Below are 20469 nucleotides of genomic sequence, written 5' to 3'. Positions count from 1 at the left end.
TTTAAATCTTAGTTATATATTATGTATATGTGTATAGATATAAAAGTTCCTTCATTCAGTTCAATACCTTAGGGTAGCAAAGGTATACAATCATGTTCATACATACAAACAACATTACTAGTAAACTATAATAGGTATAGTTTAGGAAGTTACTAATACTATTACTAGAACAATGAAACATACAATGAGTCAGTTCATACATGAGTCAACACATACTATTATAAGAAACAGAGAGAACATACATACATACTAGACAGAGAGAGAACACACAATACAGCTAGTACATACTATACATTATACAAGAGAACATATTATTATGAGAAACAGAGAGAACATACATACATACTAGACAGAGAGAGAACACACAATACAGCTAGTACATACTATACATTATACAAGAGAACATACTATTGTGAGAAACAGAGAGAACATACATACATACTAGACAGAGAGAGAACACACAATACAGCTAGTACACACAATACATATACAAGAACACTACTACAGTTATGTGAGCCACATAACAGGGCATGGCATCACCTGTCATGGCTCGTTTTGTATCCAGAATCTCCTTAAGTGGAGAGCGTTGAGTTTGTGTATAGATCTATACTGGATTGACTATCATACACCTTGTTGCTCGCTACAGTGGGACTTGCAAGTCTACGGGTGCCAAACGTCATTCCTTGCAACGTCTTACATCGTCGTGTTTCTAGTCGGTAGTATGGTACAGGCCGATCACATGGTACTTTAAATAACAATTGGTTTAAGGTAGTTAGTACAGCAGTAGTTACTTAATACAACACTAAAGTACTATTTTATTTCCCATTGCATTCACTTTGTGATCTTTACACAATGAACAGTAATGTAAAAACTATACTTTTGGTTAATGATAGTCAGATTTGGGAAAATACATACTCTTACAAGAGACACACATACAAACACTTGATGCCACCAGAGTTTGACGGGACACAAGATTCGATTGCTTCCATGAGATGGATCTTTGAAACTGAGGGATGTTTCTATACGTGTTCATGCCCATATCACCTGAGAGTTCGATTTGCGTTGAACCAGCTTCGCTTGGGAGCGAAGGACTGGTGGAAGTTCGTGACAACTAGCTTTACTCCTGCAGATCATGCTGCAGTGATATGGGAGAGGTTTACATAGTTGTTCCGAGATGAATATGTTCCCCATATGGAGAGGGAACCGTTAGCCCAAGAGTTTCTGTCTCTCAAGCAGAAGACAAAAACTGTGACTAAGATCATGAGGATGTTCCATGAAAGGGCGTTGTTTTGCCCTGAGCACGTGTCTTCGGAGCAGGCACGTGTGGGATGATATCTGAGCATACTGAGGAGGGATATACGGGAGTTCGTGGAGAACTCGTCATATTGGATATTGACTGAGCTTCAGACCAATGCCAGGCGGAGGGAGATTGAGCTAGATTTACAGGATAGGGCGGAGGGAGAGTCTCAGGGGAGAGACCGGAGACCAGTGCAGTCGCAGCCTGCGACGAAACGGGCTAAGCCCGCTGATGCGAGAGCGGGAGGCCAGAAGGGTCGCACTTGTGACAAGTGCGACAAGAGCCACGAGGGGTCTTGTCCAGGGGGGATTTGCTACAAATGTGGCAAGGAGGGGCATATGGCGAAGGACTGCCCCGAGGGATTCGTCGTCAGTTTTCATTGCAATCAGACGGGCCACCGAAAGGCCGAGTGTCCTCAGCTTACTCAGAGATCAGTTCAGGCTTCCACTCCCGCTGCCTAGCGTACTACTGGTATCCGGCCGGCGAAGGCCAAGACACCGAGAGCTAGTGGGAGAGCATTCCAGCTGACAGTGGAGGAGGTCCGTGCAGCACCTGATGTCGTGGCTGGTACGTATTTCCTTATTCTTGTTATTTTGATATTTGTTTATGCTTATACTGTGTTGTATATAGGTACTTTTCTTGTGAGTTCTATGCCTGCTTTGGTGTTATTTGACTCGGGTACGAGTCGATCTTTTGTATCTCTATCCTTTAGTCGTCACATTAGTGTCAGATGCGAGGCGTTGAATCGACCACTGAGGGTTTCTATAGCCGATGAGCATGTGGCTTTTTCCACTGATGTATTCCGGGGATGTGTATTGGAGATTTTTGGTGTTGAGTTCCCAATAGATCTGGTACCGATAGCGATGGGTGATGTCTGTGTCGTAGTGGACATGGACTGGTTGAGCCGGTTTGGAGCTATGATTGACTATGAGCGTCAAGTAGTGACCATACCAGACCCTAGTGGGGAAGTGCTTACTGTGTATGGCGAGGGGACCAGATCTGGATCAACTTTCTGCTCTGCTGCTAGGGCGAGACAGAGTTTACAGCAGGGATGTATGGGATATTTAGCTTATGTGATGGATACGAGAGTTGCCACTGAGAGGCCGAATTCTACCTCCAAGGTTCCGATAGTGTGCGAGTTCTCGAACGTTTACCCCGAGGAATTGACGGGTGTGCCTACCGAGAGGCAGGTGGAGTTCCGGATTGATTTAGTTCCAGGTGCGGCGCCTATTGCCAAGGCACCTTATCGCCTTGCGCCACCCGAGATGCAGGAGTTATCCTCGCAGCTCCAGGAGCTGTTGGGGAAGGGTTTTATTAGACCGAGCAGTTTACCGTGGGGAGCGCCGATCCTTTTTGTCAAGAAGAAGGATGGTTCACACCGGATGTGTATTGACTATCGGGAGTTGAACAAGTTGACGGTCAAGAACCGTTATCCACTACCGAGGATCGATGATTTATTCGATCAGTTGCAGGGGGCGTCTTGGTTTTCCAAGATTGATTTGAGATCTGCGTATCATCATATGAGATTTTGCGAGGAGGATATATTCAGAAGACGACCTTTAGGACTCGTTATGAGCACTACGAGTTTATGGTGATGCCTTTCGGGCTCACCAACGCACCGGCAACGTTCATGGATCTCATAAACTGGGTGTGTAGGTCCATGTTGGATTAGTCGGTGATCGTGTTCATCGACGACATTTTGGTGTACTCGAGGTCCAGAGAGCAACACGAGGAGCATCTTCGGGAGATTCTTAGGGTATTGAGGGCGGAGAGGCTTTATGCCAAATTCTCCAAGTGTGATTTCTGGTTACGAGAGGTCCAGTTCTTAGGACACCTCATTAATCAAAATGGGATCTTGGTCAACCCGGCCAAGATTGAAGCAGTTATGCGATGGGAGGTGTCGAGGTCCCTATCCGAGATCAGGAGTTTTCTTGGCCTGGCAGACTACTACCGGAGATTTATCAGAGATTTCTCCAAGATTGTCGTTCCTCTTGCCAGATTGACCAGGAAGGGTGTTACTTTTGTCTGGGGGCCCGAGCAGCAGGCCTCATTCGAGACTCTTCGCCAGAGATTGTGCGAAGCTCCAATGTTAGCTCTTACTGAGGGAGTGGAAGACTTTGTAGTTTATTGTGATGCATCTATATCAGGGATGGGTGACATGTTGATGCAGAGGGGGCACGTGATAGCATATGCATCGAGGCAGTTGAAGCCTCACGAGACGAGGTATCCCACCCATGATTTGGAGTTAGGGGCGGTGGTGTTGGCCCTCAAGATCTGGCGCCACTATCTCTATGGTGCCTGATGTACCATATATACGGACCATAAGAGCCTGAAGTACCTTATGGATCAGCCCAACCCGAATATGAGACATAGGAGGTGGTTGGATGTAGTGAAAGATTACGACTGTGAGATCTTGTATCACCCTGGCAAGGATAATGTGGTAGCCAATGCCCTGAGTCGTAGAGCAGTGAGCGCTCCAATCCGAGACGTATGCATGAGGATGATGGTGATGACTCCAGTCTTTGACACCATCCGAGAGGCCTAGGTGGTGGCTGCGAGACCTGAGAACCGAAAGAGAGAGTGGGTAACCGGGAAGATTTCTGAGTTTGGGACGGATATTTGGGGGATTATGACTTTCCATGGACGGATTTGGGTGCCATATACGGGTGGAGCTCGACGAATTTGATGGAGGAGGCCCATAGGTCGAGATTCCCGATCTATCCAGGAGCCACCAAGATGTATTTGGATTTTAAGACGGATTATTGGTGGCCCTGCATGAAGAGATATGTGGCATGGGTAGTTGAGAGATGCTTGATCTGTTGTCAGGTCAATGAGGAGCACCAGCATGCACATGACCCGTTGCAGCCTCTAGAGATTCCCCAGTGGAAGTAGGAACAAATTTCCATGGATTTTATCACCAAATTACCGAGGACTGCACGAGGTGTCGACGCGATATGGGTGATTGTAGACCAGTTGACGAAGAGCGCTCACTTTCTGGCTATCAGTGAGGGATCTTCTGTAGAGAAATTTGCTGAGGTCTACGTGCAAGAGGTGGTGGCACGGCATAAAGTGCCAACATCGATAGTGTCAGATCAGGATGTGCATTTTACTTCCAGGTTTTGGAAGAAATTTGATGAGGAGTTGGGTACCCGGTTGCACATCAGTACCGCATATCACCCACATACAGATGGGCAGAGCGAGCGGACGATTCAGACGCTTGAGGATATGATACGTGCATGTGTTATGGACTCCGGTGGAAGTTGGGACACTTACTTGCCCTTGGCTGAGTTTTCTTACAACAACAGCCACCATTCTAGTATATGTATGCCTCCTTTTGAGCTCTTATATGGGAAGAGGTGTTGGACTCCCATCTATTGGGGGGAGGTAGGGTAGAGAGTGATGGGGAGCACTGAGATAGTGCTCAAGAAGACAGAGCAGATCCATCAGGTCAGACAGAGGTTACTGACGGTCCAGAGTCATCAGAAGAGTTACGCAGACTGGCGACGATCCGAGTTAGAGTTCCAGGTCGGAGATTTTGTCCTCCTGAAAGTGTCCCCATGGAAATGGGTGATTCGATTCAGGAAGCGGGGCAAGCTGGGCCCTAGATACATTGGTCCTTTCAGGGTGATCGACCGAGTGGGTAAGGTAGCTTATCGGTTGGAGCTACCTGCAGAGTTGAGTCAGATTCATAACACCTTCCATGTGTCCCAGCTGAGGAAGTGTGTAGCCGATGAGACGACAGTGGTCCCTTTAGAGGACATTCAGGTGGATGTAAGCCTGAACTACATTGAGAGGCCGATAGCGATCTTGGATAGGAAGGTGAAGGTCTTGAGGAATAAAGAGGTGCCCTTGGTTCAGGTTCAGTGGCAACATCGGAAGGGATCCGAGTATACTTGGGAGCCGGAGTCCGAGATGTGAGAGTAGTACCCCGAGTTGTTTCCGGAGGATGACTTCGAGGGCGAAGTCTGATTCTAGTGGGGGAGAGTTGTAACATCCCGACTCCCAGGTATGATATTTAATTATTTTATTTCTTTTTGACAGGGCAACTCGACGAGTTGGAAGCAACAACTCGCCGAGTAGAGAATACTATGGCCGCGGGATTTTAGAGTCTACTCGACGATTCGGAGGAACCCGACTCGACGAGTAGGAGCTGAGTGAGAAAACCCTAATTTTCAGGGTTTGTGTCCTATTTAAAGGACCTTAAGCCCTCATTTCGGCCTCCCTTATCATTCTAATCCTCTGTGAGAAACCCTAATCGTGTGTATCCATTTGTGTGAGAGAGAGGAGCTAACTTTGGGTGTTTTAGTGCACATTTGGAAGGAGAGTGAAGAGCATCAAGCCTTGGAACGAGAAGAGGCTTGTGGATCAAGTGTTTCTCTGTGCTAGATTCAGTTTGGAGGTAAAAAGCTACCACCTTGAGCATTTCTTTTGATAGATCTCTTTCTAGAGAGTTTTAGGGCTTTTCCCCCTTATCCTGTGGATCCTTATTTGATGGAGCTTTCCATGGAGTTGAGACTCCAGATCTGGACAAAAGGAGGTCGCATGAGCCCAAATATCCAAGCTTTATTGAGCTTTAGGCAAGTCTCCATGCATGAAACCCTTTATGGAGCTTGTTTTGGCATTTTCAGCCCTAGATGCCATACATAACGTAAAGCTTGCAGCTTTACGTGATAAGTGAGCCTTATAAGGCTAGATCTAGAGTATGAGACATCACTTCTGCCAAAAAACGTCTGAATGAGGAAATGATTTGAAGGGACTCGGCGAGTTGATGAGACAACTCGACGAGTTAACTTGGATTTTCACGACACTTCTGAGGAAACGAGGGGACTCGACGAGTCACATAGATGCACTCGACGAGTTGGGTCAACAGGGACTGTTGACTCGAGTGTTGACTTTTGTTGACTTTTAGGGTTTGGTCAAGACTTGGATTATGGAGACCATGGAGGGGTAAAATGGTCTTTTACCCATTCCAAGAGTTAGAGAGAGCGGTTGACCGAATTTATTTAGAGTTGTGGTTATAAGTGATAATTAGAGATGATTATGACATGTATACGGGGATTAGACCGTTCGAGGGGTACGAGGTTTAATTGATTGCTTACGAGGTGAGTCTTCTTACTATACTTACCATGAGTGGTAACTTTGTGTGACCGGAGGGTCTTGTATGCTATTACTGAGTATTGTGATATCCTGCATTATGTCTTTGTGATTTATGCTATGTATTATTCTAAGCTTCATTGAGTTAGGACCGGAGGGTCCAACCCGAGTTGTGGGACCGGACGGTCTCCACTGAGACACATTGACTGGAGGGTCTTTATTAAGATATAGCCATGAGAGGCTAATGATATGTGTGTGGTATTTTGGGAAACTCACTAAGCTTTATGCTTACCGTGTTATGTGATATGTGTTTCAGGTACTTCTCTGGATCGCGGGAAGGCGCCGACTTGATTGTACACTTGAGATGGAGTTTATGTTTTTGAGGTTCCTGGATTTTATCAAACAATTTCTGAATTTGTGTATTGACAATTTGGCAATAGAGGTTTTGAAATGTGATATTGAGAATTATGTGGTTTTGAAAATGAAAAATTTGTCTGAAAATTTACGGTGTTACAAACTCGAATTGAAAAAAAAAAACTCAAACCGATTAAATTTTGGATCGGGTTGTGGCGCCCTTTGTGTTTGTGATTGTGTTGGTCGTTGCGGTTGTGAAAATTGTTGTGAAAAATATAGTAGCATACCACCATAGTATTGAAACAGAGGCAAATAAATCGGTTGATCCATCATAAGTCTTGGGGTTGTGGTGTTTCTAGCGGATGGTTTTTGGTTGGTTGGATTGTTGGAAGAAGACATTTTGCTAATTTTTTGAAGTAAATTTGGTAAAAGATGAAGAGAATTGAGTGAGATTTGATAAAAAAAAATGAAAGTTATATATCGATTAGGTAACTTCTAATATATATATATATATATATATATATATATATATATATATATATATATATATATATATATATATATATATATATACTAGTCGTCTACCCGCGCACTGCGACAGGCGGTGAATAATTTGTTGTAGGATTAGTTTTATTGAAAACATGTCATATTTCAAAGAACACAAAACAAATACATATTATTATCGGTCGGACTTTAAATAAAGAGGTGTTGGATACATTTATTTTGGTGATCGGTTTCAATTTGACGATGTTGATGTTTTGGGTTAAAAAAAAAATTTCTTGTTTTTGGACAAAAGTACATTGTTATTTGTTGTTTTTTCAATAATTAAATTTAGTTTAAGAAAAAAAATAAAAGAAATCAATAAATGGCAAAGAAGTCATTTTATGCTACTGTTAGAAACTAGAAGGATTGTTCATATAAGTTTAGAAACCATAATGACCATTTGTATCAAAAACAACTAGCAGAGACTAAAGTTGTAATATTTTATAAACTATAAAGATTATTTAGGTTATTTTTTTAAAAACATATTTTGATAATATATATATATATATATATATATATATATATATATATATATATATATATATATATAGAGAGAGAGAGAGAGAGAAAGAGAGAGAAAACTAGTTTCAAATGTTTCCTACAAGTATTGTATGCGTGTATGACCCAATGATAATTAACAATAATTTAATCATTAAATTTTGAAATAAGAGTAGCTTGGTCATTTTACTTTTATACACCACGAATAAATCTTGTATTTTTGGAAAATCATTAAATGAAATCTGCAATATTTTTATGAACCCTAACAATGGCCACAACATCGTCTTTCTCAGTAAACCTACAATCGCACCACCGGTTCTCAAAAACCTTATTCCGCCTTATCATGTCTACAACAATTTCTCCTCCCTCCTGTTTTTCCAGCCTTGGTCCCTGCTATTCAGGTTTGTCACTAATAACGTGATGGTGGTGAGGTGATGCAAGGAGACAACGATGACCACGGTAGACAAAATTTCGTGAAGGTCAGCCCCACGGTGGACGGAATTCAGGTTTCTGATGAGACGAGGACAAGCCTCCATTGGTTACCTGAATTGCAACATCACAATTTCGTGAATGTTTGATTTTGCGGTGGCTATAGCAAGAATTTAATATGAAGATTTCATTTTTTTTTCGTTTTTGATCAGGTATCTCCGCAACTCCAATTTACTTTTGCACACATTGAGTTCTTTATTTTTTTATAGCTTATCAACGAACCAATAACATAATACTTTTACTGTATTAGAATTTTAGTGGTTGTATGGCACTATTGCTTAGTAGAAGAAGAGGTTCCCAAAGGGGATTACTGGTTCGTTTTATCCGAGGCATATGTAATTATGATTCTTTAATATTACCCTTTGTACAAATTTGTGAAAAGTTTCAAGATTAATAAATATTGTATTTAATTATGTTCTTGAATATTAGAATTGATGGCATCGACACATTCTCAAATAATCACAGTAAAATTATCCATGATCCTGTTTCTTGTATTTTGAAGTGAAGGATTTTTTTTCTTGTTTTTTTCTTCCCTTTATTTAACTTTTCTAATGAAGCAAAATCATAAAATTATGGATTTACTTTTAATTGGTAAACTTTTTGTATAAACCAAAAAACAAGAAAAAGCTTCACTAATCAATAGAATTTATGTATAAATGTGTTACTTGATCATTTTGTTATAATATACATTGAATCATTCCAGTAGAATAGTTTATTTGAATATTTTGTTAGAATATACATTAAACCGTTATATTAGAATATTCGTACGATCATTCAATTAAAATAGTTAAAATATACATCAAATCATTTTATTAAAATGTTGTTCATAGTTTATTGTTTTATTCTATTTGAATGGACTAAAATTTTTAATATTTAAAAGTTGATTATGTTTTTCTTTATGCATTTAGGTTTTACGAAGTTGTCATTGAGGTGGAAAATGAAAAAATATGGAGAACCTGAGTGTATCCTGACAGAATGTATTCTGCTAGAATGTATAAAGTGATTCTTAACAATAATATTCATTTAGAACTGATTAGTGTTTTTGAAGGGTTTTTTTAATCATTTTTAGTTTTAAGCTTCAAGAATAAATGTAATTCATAAACATTATCAGTAATCTTTTAAAAAAAAATGAATGTAATTGTTGTTTATAGTCCTATTCTGTAAGAATTAATGTAATTAGTAATTCTTAAAGAATAAAATATGTTTCATATAAAATCCATTTTTCTAGAAAATGTTATTCTTGATAATGTAATTCTTGATAATATGTTGTATAAATCTTTAAGAATGCGAATTATCAAAAAACTGTTGAATGGAATTCTGTAAAAATAAAATAGGTAATATCTTACTATTTTATGGTTGATATTTGGTCATTCTGACAGAATAAAATCGGTTATTACTCAAAATTACGTTGAAGTTAAAATTAAATTAATTTAAAATTTTAGATTTTTAAGATTAAGATAATTAACGACCCTGAAATCCGATATTTTCCTTTTTTAAATATATTTGATTGTCCAAAATACCTTTATGCTGAAATTTGTGTGATTATATGATATATGTTATCTCATTCTAATATCATAGACCATCAGATCATGACCATTAATTCTATTAATCTATTGGTTCAAAATTGTTCTTTTAGACACAAAATAAATGCAAGGAATACAATAACCTGGCCATATATATATATATATATATATATATATATATATATATATATATATATATATATATATATATATATAGGGAAAATGACATAAAAGCCCTTAAGTTTTCACAAAAATGTCGGTTTTACCCTTGGACGTGTTTTATGTCCAGTAAAGCCCGGAGTTTTTGTTTAATTTGTTCATTTTTACCCTTGTAGCCGGTTTCCAGGTAACCTACCGGTTACCTAGGTTACCTAATGTCAGTAAAGCCCTTGAATTTTCAAAAATGTTCGGATTTACCCTTAAGTTTTTCAAAAATGTTCGAATTTACCCTTACCTTGATTGTTGTTGTTGTTATTATTATTATTATTATTATTATTATTATTATTATTATTATTATTATTATTATTATTATTATTACATTATTAATTGTATAAAAATATTTTATACATACATTTTTAAATGTATAAAAATATTTCATACGTTTTTAATACATTTTTATACATATTATTATTATTATTATTATTATTATTTTATTATTATTATTATTGTTATTATTATTATTATTATTAATACATTTTTAAATGTATAAAAATATTTTATACACACATTTTTAAATGTATAAAAATATTTTTACTAATATAAATATATTTTTAAAAATATATATACTTGTATTTAATATTTATATATACATTTGAAAGCCCATGTATTCCTATAGAAATGTATTTATATATTAAAAATGTATTTATTTGTATTTAGTAGGTATAAGTATAAATATATATTTATTTCATATAAAAATATATTATATACATATAAATATAAAAATATGTATTTATATGGTTTATATTATATAAAAGATATAATTATATGTATTTGTACATATTACAAAGTATAAATATGTATTTATTATCAAACATCATACTAAATAGATAAGCAAAATAAATATTCATTAATTAAAAACATAACGTAACAATTATAAAACCATCGTAATTAGAAATCCTCAATAAAAACACTCGATTTCAGATAAGATTTAGTATAAAATTTGAGAAAACCTCTATTATTCAACTATATTAGGTTAATAGTTAGTAGATAACAATAAATGATCAACAAATAACACTCGTAAATGGAAAATATACAGAATATAATTCAAAAAAACCTCGATAAAAACACTTGATCACTGTAAAAATTAAGTATTATCAACTTAAAATCATTCATTAACTGTTTTTTTCTCAAAAATTGATAACGAAATGTCAAATACGAGTGTAAACTTCATTTATGATTGTTGTAAGTTCACAAAAAAGATCACGAAATGCATCAATTTTTATATTGATTTGAAGCATTTGTTTTTGTAAAATCAGTCATTGACGATATTTTTTACTTTATCAAGCTTTTTCTGTTCGATTCAACAATTATAGATGAAGATTTAGGGTTTTCAAATGTATATAAATACTAAATACAAGTACATATATTTTTAAAAATATATTTATATTAGTAAAAATATTTTTATACATTTAAAAATGTGTGTATAAAATATTTTTATACATTTAAAAATGTATTAAAATGTATAAAATACTTTTATACATTTAAAAATGTATGTATAAAATATTTTTATACAATTAAAAATGTATTATTAATAATAATAATAACAATAATAACAACAACAATCAATGTAAGGGTAAATCCGAACATTTTTGAAAAACTTAAGGGTAAATCTAAACATTTTTGAAAATTCAAGGGCTTTAATGACATTAGGTAACCGATAGGTTACCTGGAAACCGGCTACAAGGGTAAAAATGAACAAATTAAACAAAATTTCGGGCTTTACTGTACATAAAACACGTCCAAGGGTAAAACCGATATTTTTGTGAAAACTTAAGGGCTTTTATGTCATTTTCCCTATATATATATATATATATATATATATATATATATATATATATATATATATATATATATATAGAGAGAGAGAGAGAGAGAGAGAGAGAGAGAGAGAGAGAGAGAGAGAGAGAGAGAGAGAGAGAGAGAGAGAGAGAGAGAGAGAGATAAGTTCATGTGTGGATAAACAATTATTGTGTGGATGTAAGGATTAATTTGGACCAATTATTTTAAAAATATAGATAAGGGTAATTTTGTAATCTTTGCTATTAATATTTATGGTAAATTGTTAAATGAATTAATATCCTTTTAACCAGGAAATCAGTTATAATTTACACTATTCATTTTTTTAGCCATCGTCGGCAATAAAAAGCCACCGTCCGTCATACATGAACACCCTATACGACCATCACGAGACCACTAGGCAACCCTACAAGAGAAGAAATCCAAAACATGAGAGGATGGTATCGACTAATACTTATTTCAATGGCGTCAAAACTAAAGAGCAAAGATTCATTGCAATCGGTGGATGTTTGTGGCTAGTTCGTTGATTCTTCCATCATTGTATATGATTTAATATACATTTACATGTGGCTCTAGCTAGGTATGCATCTCTTTTTCATCTTAATCATTTAATAAAGCTCAATTTTATCCTTAATCATCTTCAATTTTTTTTAACATATACGGTTAAACCCTAGAAATTTTGATCTTTTGTTTCTTTGTTTTTTTTTTCAAATAACGTATTTGCGATCAATTTTTTGGATGTTTCGTTGGTTAATTGTGTTTCATATCAGGTTCTACAAAATTTGGAGCTGTTTTCATTCATTTTTTTTTAGGAAAGTTTGTTTTTATTCTTAATTCATCTATGTTTTGTAGTAATAGACGACTTCATCTTAACTATTAGGTATGCAATGTTTTACTTTTTAGTATATATGCATATCATTATTTCATTTGAATCGTTACAAAGATTTTTTATAGAATAGAAAATTGGATAGATTTATTTTTATCAATTTGGTGTTGGTTTATTTAATTCCTTGTTTTGTTAGTGAAAATGGGATAGAAGCGGGGTGAAGAATTCAAGGATATCGATAATGAAGCAATGGATAAGGTAATGTCTAGTTTCACATATGAAATGAAATTTTTAATATTTAAAACTTGATTATGTTTTCTTTGTGGGTTTAGGTTTTGAAGATGTTGTCATTGATGTGGAAAAAAACATAAAGAAGGAGAGTATATTCTAGCAAAATGTATTCTGCCATAAGTATAAATCGGATTTTAGCAATAATATTCTTTCAGAATGAATTAGTTTTTTTCTTTGATTTTGATGTTTTTTTTTTTTTTTTTAACCATTCTTAATTTTAATCTTTAAGAATAAATGTATTTCTTAACCATTATTAGTTATATTTTTTTTCCAGAATTAATGAAATTACTGTTTATACTCTTATTCTTTAAGAATTAATGTAATTAGTGATCCTTAAAGAAAAAAAATCATCATATAAAATCCGTATTCTTTAAAAATCTTTATTCTTGATAATATTTTGTAGAATTCTCTAAGCATGTTAATTATCAAAAATATCTTGAATTGAACCATATTTTATAAGAATAACGTCAGAAATATCTTTACTAGTTTGTGGCTAACATTCCGTCATTCTACAGAATAAAATCGGTTATTACTAACAAATACGTTAGAATTAAAATATATTTTATTTTAAAATTTTAGATTTAAAAATTAAGAGAAGTAATAATCTCTTAAAATCCAAAAATTTTCTTTTTTAAATATAGCTTAATTGACGAAAATACCCTTATATTAAAATTTATGTAATTATATGACACATGCTATCCCATTGTAATATCATACACCCTCATATCAATGTCATTCATTCTATTCATCTATTGGTCCAGAATTGTCCTTACGACCACACAATACATGTCATCCATATTACAACCTAGCCCTATATATATATATATATATATATATATATATATAAACATCCCTACAAAAAACCCTAAAAATCATAAAAATCCATAAAAAAAATACTTAGAGATCACAAATCTTTTTTTTTAACTTTATATATACAAAATTCGCAACTTTTTTAACAAATTCGGTGAAATTTTTTTGGAAAAAAACCAAAAATAAAAAAAATCGATTTTTTAACTTTTTTTTTTCAGCGAAATTTTTAAAAGCTACAATTTTTTGATGTGTAAAGTTAAAAAAAAAGTTTTGTGATCTCTAAGTATTTTTTTATGCATTTTAAATATTTTTAGAGTTTATTAGTTTTCCACATAACCTTTTATATATATATATATATATATATATATATATATATATATATATATATATATATATATATATATATATATATACTTATACTACTTTATAATACATATATAGTAGGGAAGACCAAAAGTTTTAAGACAAAGTCTTAAAACAAGGAGCTTAAATCCCAGCCTTTAATTTTATAATTATTTCATCTAATGGTATACAGTCGGTATCCGTGTGAAGTGAAAATGACCAATAAAAAACAACTTTTAAAGTAAATACCAATTTCACACACAATATAAAAGAGGGACACTATTTACCCAAATTTACTAACACTTGCTTTTTTTTTAAACCCTCCTTTTTGAGAAATACCTACGCTCACCCATTGAGACACCGGCAACACCACAGGTTCACCTCATACTCACCCCTGTAACAAGGCCAACAACTCATGTCTACCACATCAGCCGTGTCGACAGCAACGCCACCGTCGCGGATGCATCACAAAATCTGTTACGTCTGCTTCCAATACTGTCTCCTTTTAGCAAACCTTGGATGCAAAATCGACATCACTGCCGCCGCATTTCAACTTACTATTCTCCTTATTCTCTCTCTTTGCCTTTCTCTAGAACAGTCACGCTAAATATTTCTATGTGTCGGTATCATAGGTTTTTATCTAGATCTGTATATAGATATATTTTTGTTTAAATTTTATTTGTTTGGTTTGAATCGGCACCCCGTTTATGCTTTCTCTCACCGGCTGTCTTCAACCTAAACAATATTACCACCTCCGGCGGCGCTTGTTTCCTCTCACCACCATTTGATGTCTGCTATGATTGCATCTCTTCGACGCCCATGATTTGCTTATAATATGAGCATAAGCAACTTATATTTTTGATGTATTCGACTTGCTCACTGTTTTCATGTTTTCTGAAATCGTAAATCAGATTGGATTTTAATATAGAAGGGAAGAACTTATTTACATTTATTATAAAGTTTTGTTATGTTGCCTAAAGTATTCAGATTATTATCACGTGATATCATACTAAATGTAGCTTGGAAATTGATGAATGGCTGTGAATAATCGTGTTATCGTTTTTCAGATTTTAAATGATTAAAATACTTTTTGTATTATTTTTGCTTTATGTAAACATATTGTTGATTTATTTGAGATATTTTGTTTATTTGAGATATTTTGTAAATTTATATAATGTTTTTATTATGTGCTCTAAATTATTCAGATACTGTTATAAATATGCATGATGTGGTGAAAAAAATTGTTTAAATTATTCATATTGTAAAAGTATTAATATTGTATTATTTGGTTGCTTTTAACCCTATTTATTATTGTTCTTATTTACCAAACCCTAAACCATGTTTTTTTATATTACCGAATGGAATATTTTCTAGTTCATAATATTTCGTACTACAAATTATACATATAAAACAGTAAACGTGTTAAAATGGAATTTTGGTAAGAAAATAGTAGAAATTAGGAATAATACATGATGTTGAAGTAATGATGAATGATAGCGTCTATAAAAGGACTCTAGAAAAAAGCTATTGTAGTATTAAATTACTTTATTAGCTTTTAACCCTATTTTTTGCATTTATGGAAATTTGCTTTTAACCCTGTCTTTCGCATTTGTGTATGAGAAAATATTAGTATATATATCTTTCACATAAATGTGTTTGAAAAAATATAGATTGCTACTAATTGTGGTCCTAGACATTAGGTTAAAAAAAATTGTATTCTATTCAAAAAAATATATTATTTATGTCTGACTTTTCGTAAAAAGAAAAATGAAAAAGATTTGAGTTACAACAAAATCTAATGGCTTTAATAAAATATCATTAAGAAGAGTATCCAATAAAATTAATAAACTAACAAAATGTCTAAAAATCACAAACATACACAAAAAAGAAGTCCTTTGTATCCTCGAGAGTTTTAGATAGTCTAAAAGGAATCCATTCTATATATTAATATATTATTAATTACTCTTATATGATATACTAAGTATTGAAGAAGACAAAACAATTGATAAAAATGCAATGTACGTTTTAATACAAAATATAAACTATTCGTTGCATGCTACGACGTGCTGGTAAAATTCCATTGCCCCTAAAAAACAAAAAATATAAAGTAAATCAGAAAAAAATAGATACTATAATATAACGGAATTTATTTTTCATTAGTTCCGAGAAACATATATCGGTTACAATAAAAAAATATTTGAATTCTCACTAAGAATTCATATTTTTCAGATTTTTTACCTAAAACCATAATATATTTTTATCTTTACTCTAAAACAATGAAATACTTCAATATTTATCCCAAAATAGCCACATATTTTCATTTGTAATACACACTAACATACTTTTATTTTTAATACAAAATTTCAATGCAATTTTGTTTTTTAATTGAAATTAGAAATATACTTTTATTTTTATCCAAAACAACATGTAGAAAGAAAACAAATCGCCTAAAGAAACTAATTAGCAACATACTTTAATTTTTAATTTACATTTTTGGAATATGACATGTTTATATGGAAAATGAAACAAATTATTATAAACAAAACACCCGCAAATATACATAAATTATGATGCTAATTATTAAACTTCAATCGAAAAAAAACTCGAGCTTGTATTTAGCCATTCTTATTAATAACAAAAATGACCACAATGAGAGGGTTTTTCGTTAACCGACTGATATGTTTACAAAGAAAATTAACCGTCGAATAAAAGTATTTCGCCGCCCGGTAAAACAGCCTACCGGAAAAACACTAACCGCTGAAAGAAACTAACTTGCCCCGCTGCATCGCGCGGGTATCCTACTACTATATATATATATATATATATATATATATATATATATATATATATATATATATATATATATATATATAATATATATATATATATAGGAGCGTTCAACCGAGAACATTTCTTATCGCGAGAACATTTGAGAACAAATTTGAAAAACACAATTTTTTTAATTAAAATTATAAAATAATATTCATATAAATCAAAAAATAATTACAAACAATTAAAAACCCACTAACTAACACCACTCACCACCCAACCAACACCACCCACCACCACCAACTACCACACACCACCCATCACTACCCACCACCTACCACCACCACCACCACCAACCGCCACCCGCCACCACCATCACCACCCACCACCATCACCACCCTACCACCACCACCTGCCACCACCACCCACCTCCACCACCCATCACCACTGCCCGCCACCACCACCAACAACCACTACCTACCACCCATCACCACCACCCGTCACCACCACCCACCACCAACAACCACTACCTATCACCTATCACCACCACCACCACCACTACACGCCACCACTACCCATCACTAACCGCCACCACCAACCACCACTACCCACCCACCACCACCACTACCACCTACCACCTCCGCCACCACCACCCACCTCCACCACCCATCACCACCGCCCGCCACCACCCCCAACAACCACTACCTACCACCCATCACTACCACCCGACACCACCACCACCAACCACTACCCACCACCCATCACTACCCACCACCCACCACCCACCACCACCCACCCACCATAACCACCACCACCACCATCAACCATCACCCGCCACTACCACCCATCACTACCCACCACCACCAACCACCACCCACCACCCATCACTACCCACCACCCACCACCACCCGCCACCATCACCCATCACTACCCACCACCCGCCACCACATCACCACCAACCACCACCCACCACCCATCACTACTCACGACCCACCACCACCACCACCACTAACCACCACCCACCACCACCATCACTACCCAACCACCACCACCTGCCACCACCACCCACCTCCACCACCCATCACCACCGCATGCCACCACCACCCACAACCACTACCTACCACTCATCACCACCACTACCCACCACCACCACCCATCACTAACCACCATCACCAACCACCACCCACCACCCATTACTACCCACCACCACCACCAACCACCACCCGCCACCACCATTACCACCCACCACCATCACCACCCACCCACCACCACCCGTACCACCACCCATCACTACCCACCACCACTACCCACCACCCACCACCCATCACTATCCACCACCCACTACCACCCACCACCACCACCACCCACCACAACCATCACCACCACCACCCACCACCACCCCCACCTATAAAGATTTGTTATTGTGTTTTTGATTCATTAGGTTTTCTCTTGTATATAATCACATGCGATTATATGTATCGAGTCACATGTGATTATATGTATCGAATCATATATGATTTATATGTTATTAAATGAATATAATCACATGTGATTAAATACACGTGAAAAACTAGTGAATCGAGAATGCAAAAATGAATATTGTCCACGTAAATCATATGTGATTAGATACATATAACTACATGTGATTATATATATTTAATAAAATATTATTTACGTTGGCCGTATTTATTTTCGTGTTTTTGATTTAATAATTGGCATCGTGTATTAAATCACATGTGATTATATGTATTTAATCACATATGATTTATATGGACAATATTTTTTTCACGTCTTGATTTAATAGTTGTTCTTGTGTATTTAATCACATGTGATTATATATATCTAATCACATATGATTCGTATAGAAAATATTTATTCTTGCGTCGATTCAATAATTGTTCTAATATATTTAATCACATGTGATTATATGTATTTAATCACATATGATTTATGTGGACAATATTCATTATTTCTTTCTTAATTCAATAGTTGTACTCATGTACTTAATCACATGTGATTATATGTATCAAATCGCATATGATTTATATTATAAATATTCACGAGTCAATATTTTTTCTTATGTATTTAATCATATGTGATTATATGTATTAATCACATATGATTAATGTATAAAAAGAAAAATTATTTAATCAAAAACGCGAAAATGAATCTTGTGTATAGAAATCATATGTGACTAAATGTACAAGAACAACTATTGAACAAGAATGTGAAAATGAATATTGTCCATATAAATCATATCTAATTAGATACATATAATCTCATGTAATTAAGCACACAAGAACAACAACGGAATCGAGACCGAGAAAATAAATGTTTTCCACATAAATTCTATGTGATTAGATACATATAATCACAAGTGATTATATGCATTTAATCACATATGATATATGTGGACAATATTTATCTTTGTGTTCTCGATTCAATAATTGTTCTTGTGTATATAATCATATGTGATTATATGTATCTAATCACATATGATTTATATAGACATCATTATTTTTTGTCCGTATAAATCATATGTGATTAAATACATATAATCACATGTGATTATATGTATAATCACATATAATTATATATATTTAATCACATATGATTTATGTGGATAATATTTATTACTCATTTTCCATTCAATAGTTTGTCTCGTGTATCTAATCATATGTGATTATATGTATTTAATCTCATATCATTTGTATAAAAAATATTTGTTTCCGTGTTCTTGATTCAATAATTGTTCCCGTATATATAATCATATGTGATTATATATGTATGTAATCACATATAATCTATAAACAAAAATTGTTTATGATTAAATACATTCACATATGAATAAATACATGAGAAAATTTATTGAATCAAAAAAGCAAAAATGGTTATTGTCCAAATAAATCATATGTGATTAGATACATATAATCACATGTGATTACATGTATTTAATCACATATGATTAAATTTGAAAAAGAACAATTATTGAATCGAGAACGTGACAATGAATCTTCTCCACAAAAATCGTATGGGATTGGATACATATAATCACATGTGATTATATGTACAATCACATGTGATTATATGTATTTAATCACATATAATTATATGTGATTAAATACATATAATCTAATCACTTGTGATTAAATAATGAGAACAACTATTGAATCGAGAAAGCAAAAACGAACAATGTCCTCATAAATCATATGTGATTAGATACATATAATCACATGTGATTAAATGTATTTAATCACATATGATTTATATGTACATTATTCACATATGGTTGACGTTGTAAAAGAACAACTATTGAATCAAGAATACAAAAATAAATCATGTCTACATAAATCATACGTGATTAGATACATATAATCACATGTGTATTTAGTCACATGTGGTTATATGTATTTAATCACACGTGATTTATGTGGACATGATTCGTTTTCACGTTCTTGATTCAATAGTTGTTCTCGTGTATTTAATCACAAGTGATTAAATGTATTTAATCAAATACGAATAAAATGGACAAAAAATAATTATTGAATTGAGAACATGAAAATGAATCTTTTCCACATAAATCATATGTGATTAGATACATATGATTAAATACACTA

This window comes from Lactuca virosa, chromosome 1 (genome assembly GCF_052849685.1).
Source record: "Lactuca virosa cultivar CGN04683 chromosome 1, Lactuca_virosa_CGN04683_v6, whole genome shotgun sequence".
Lineage (NCBI taxonomy): Eukaryota > Viridiplantae > Streptophyta > Magnoliopsida > Asterales > Asteraceae > Lactuca > Lactuca virosa.
The sequence above is the reverse complement of the archived record's forward strand: the minus strand, read 5'-3'. Positions refer to the sequence as shown.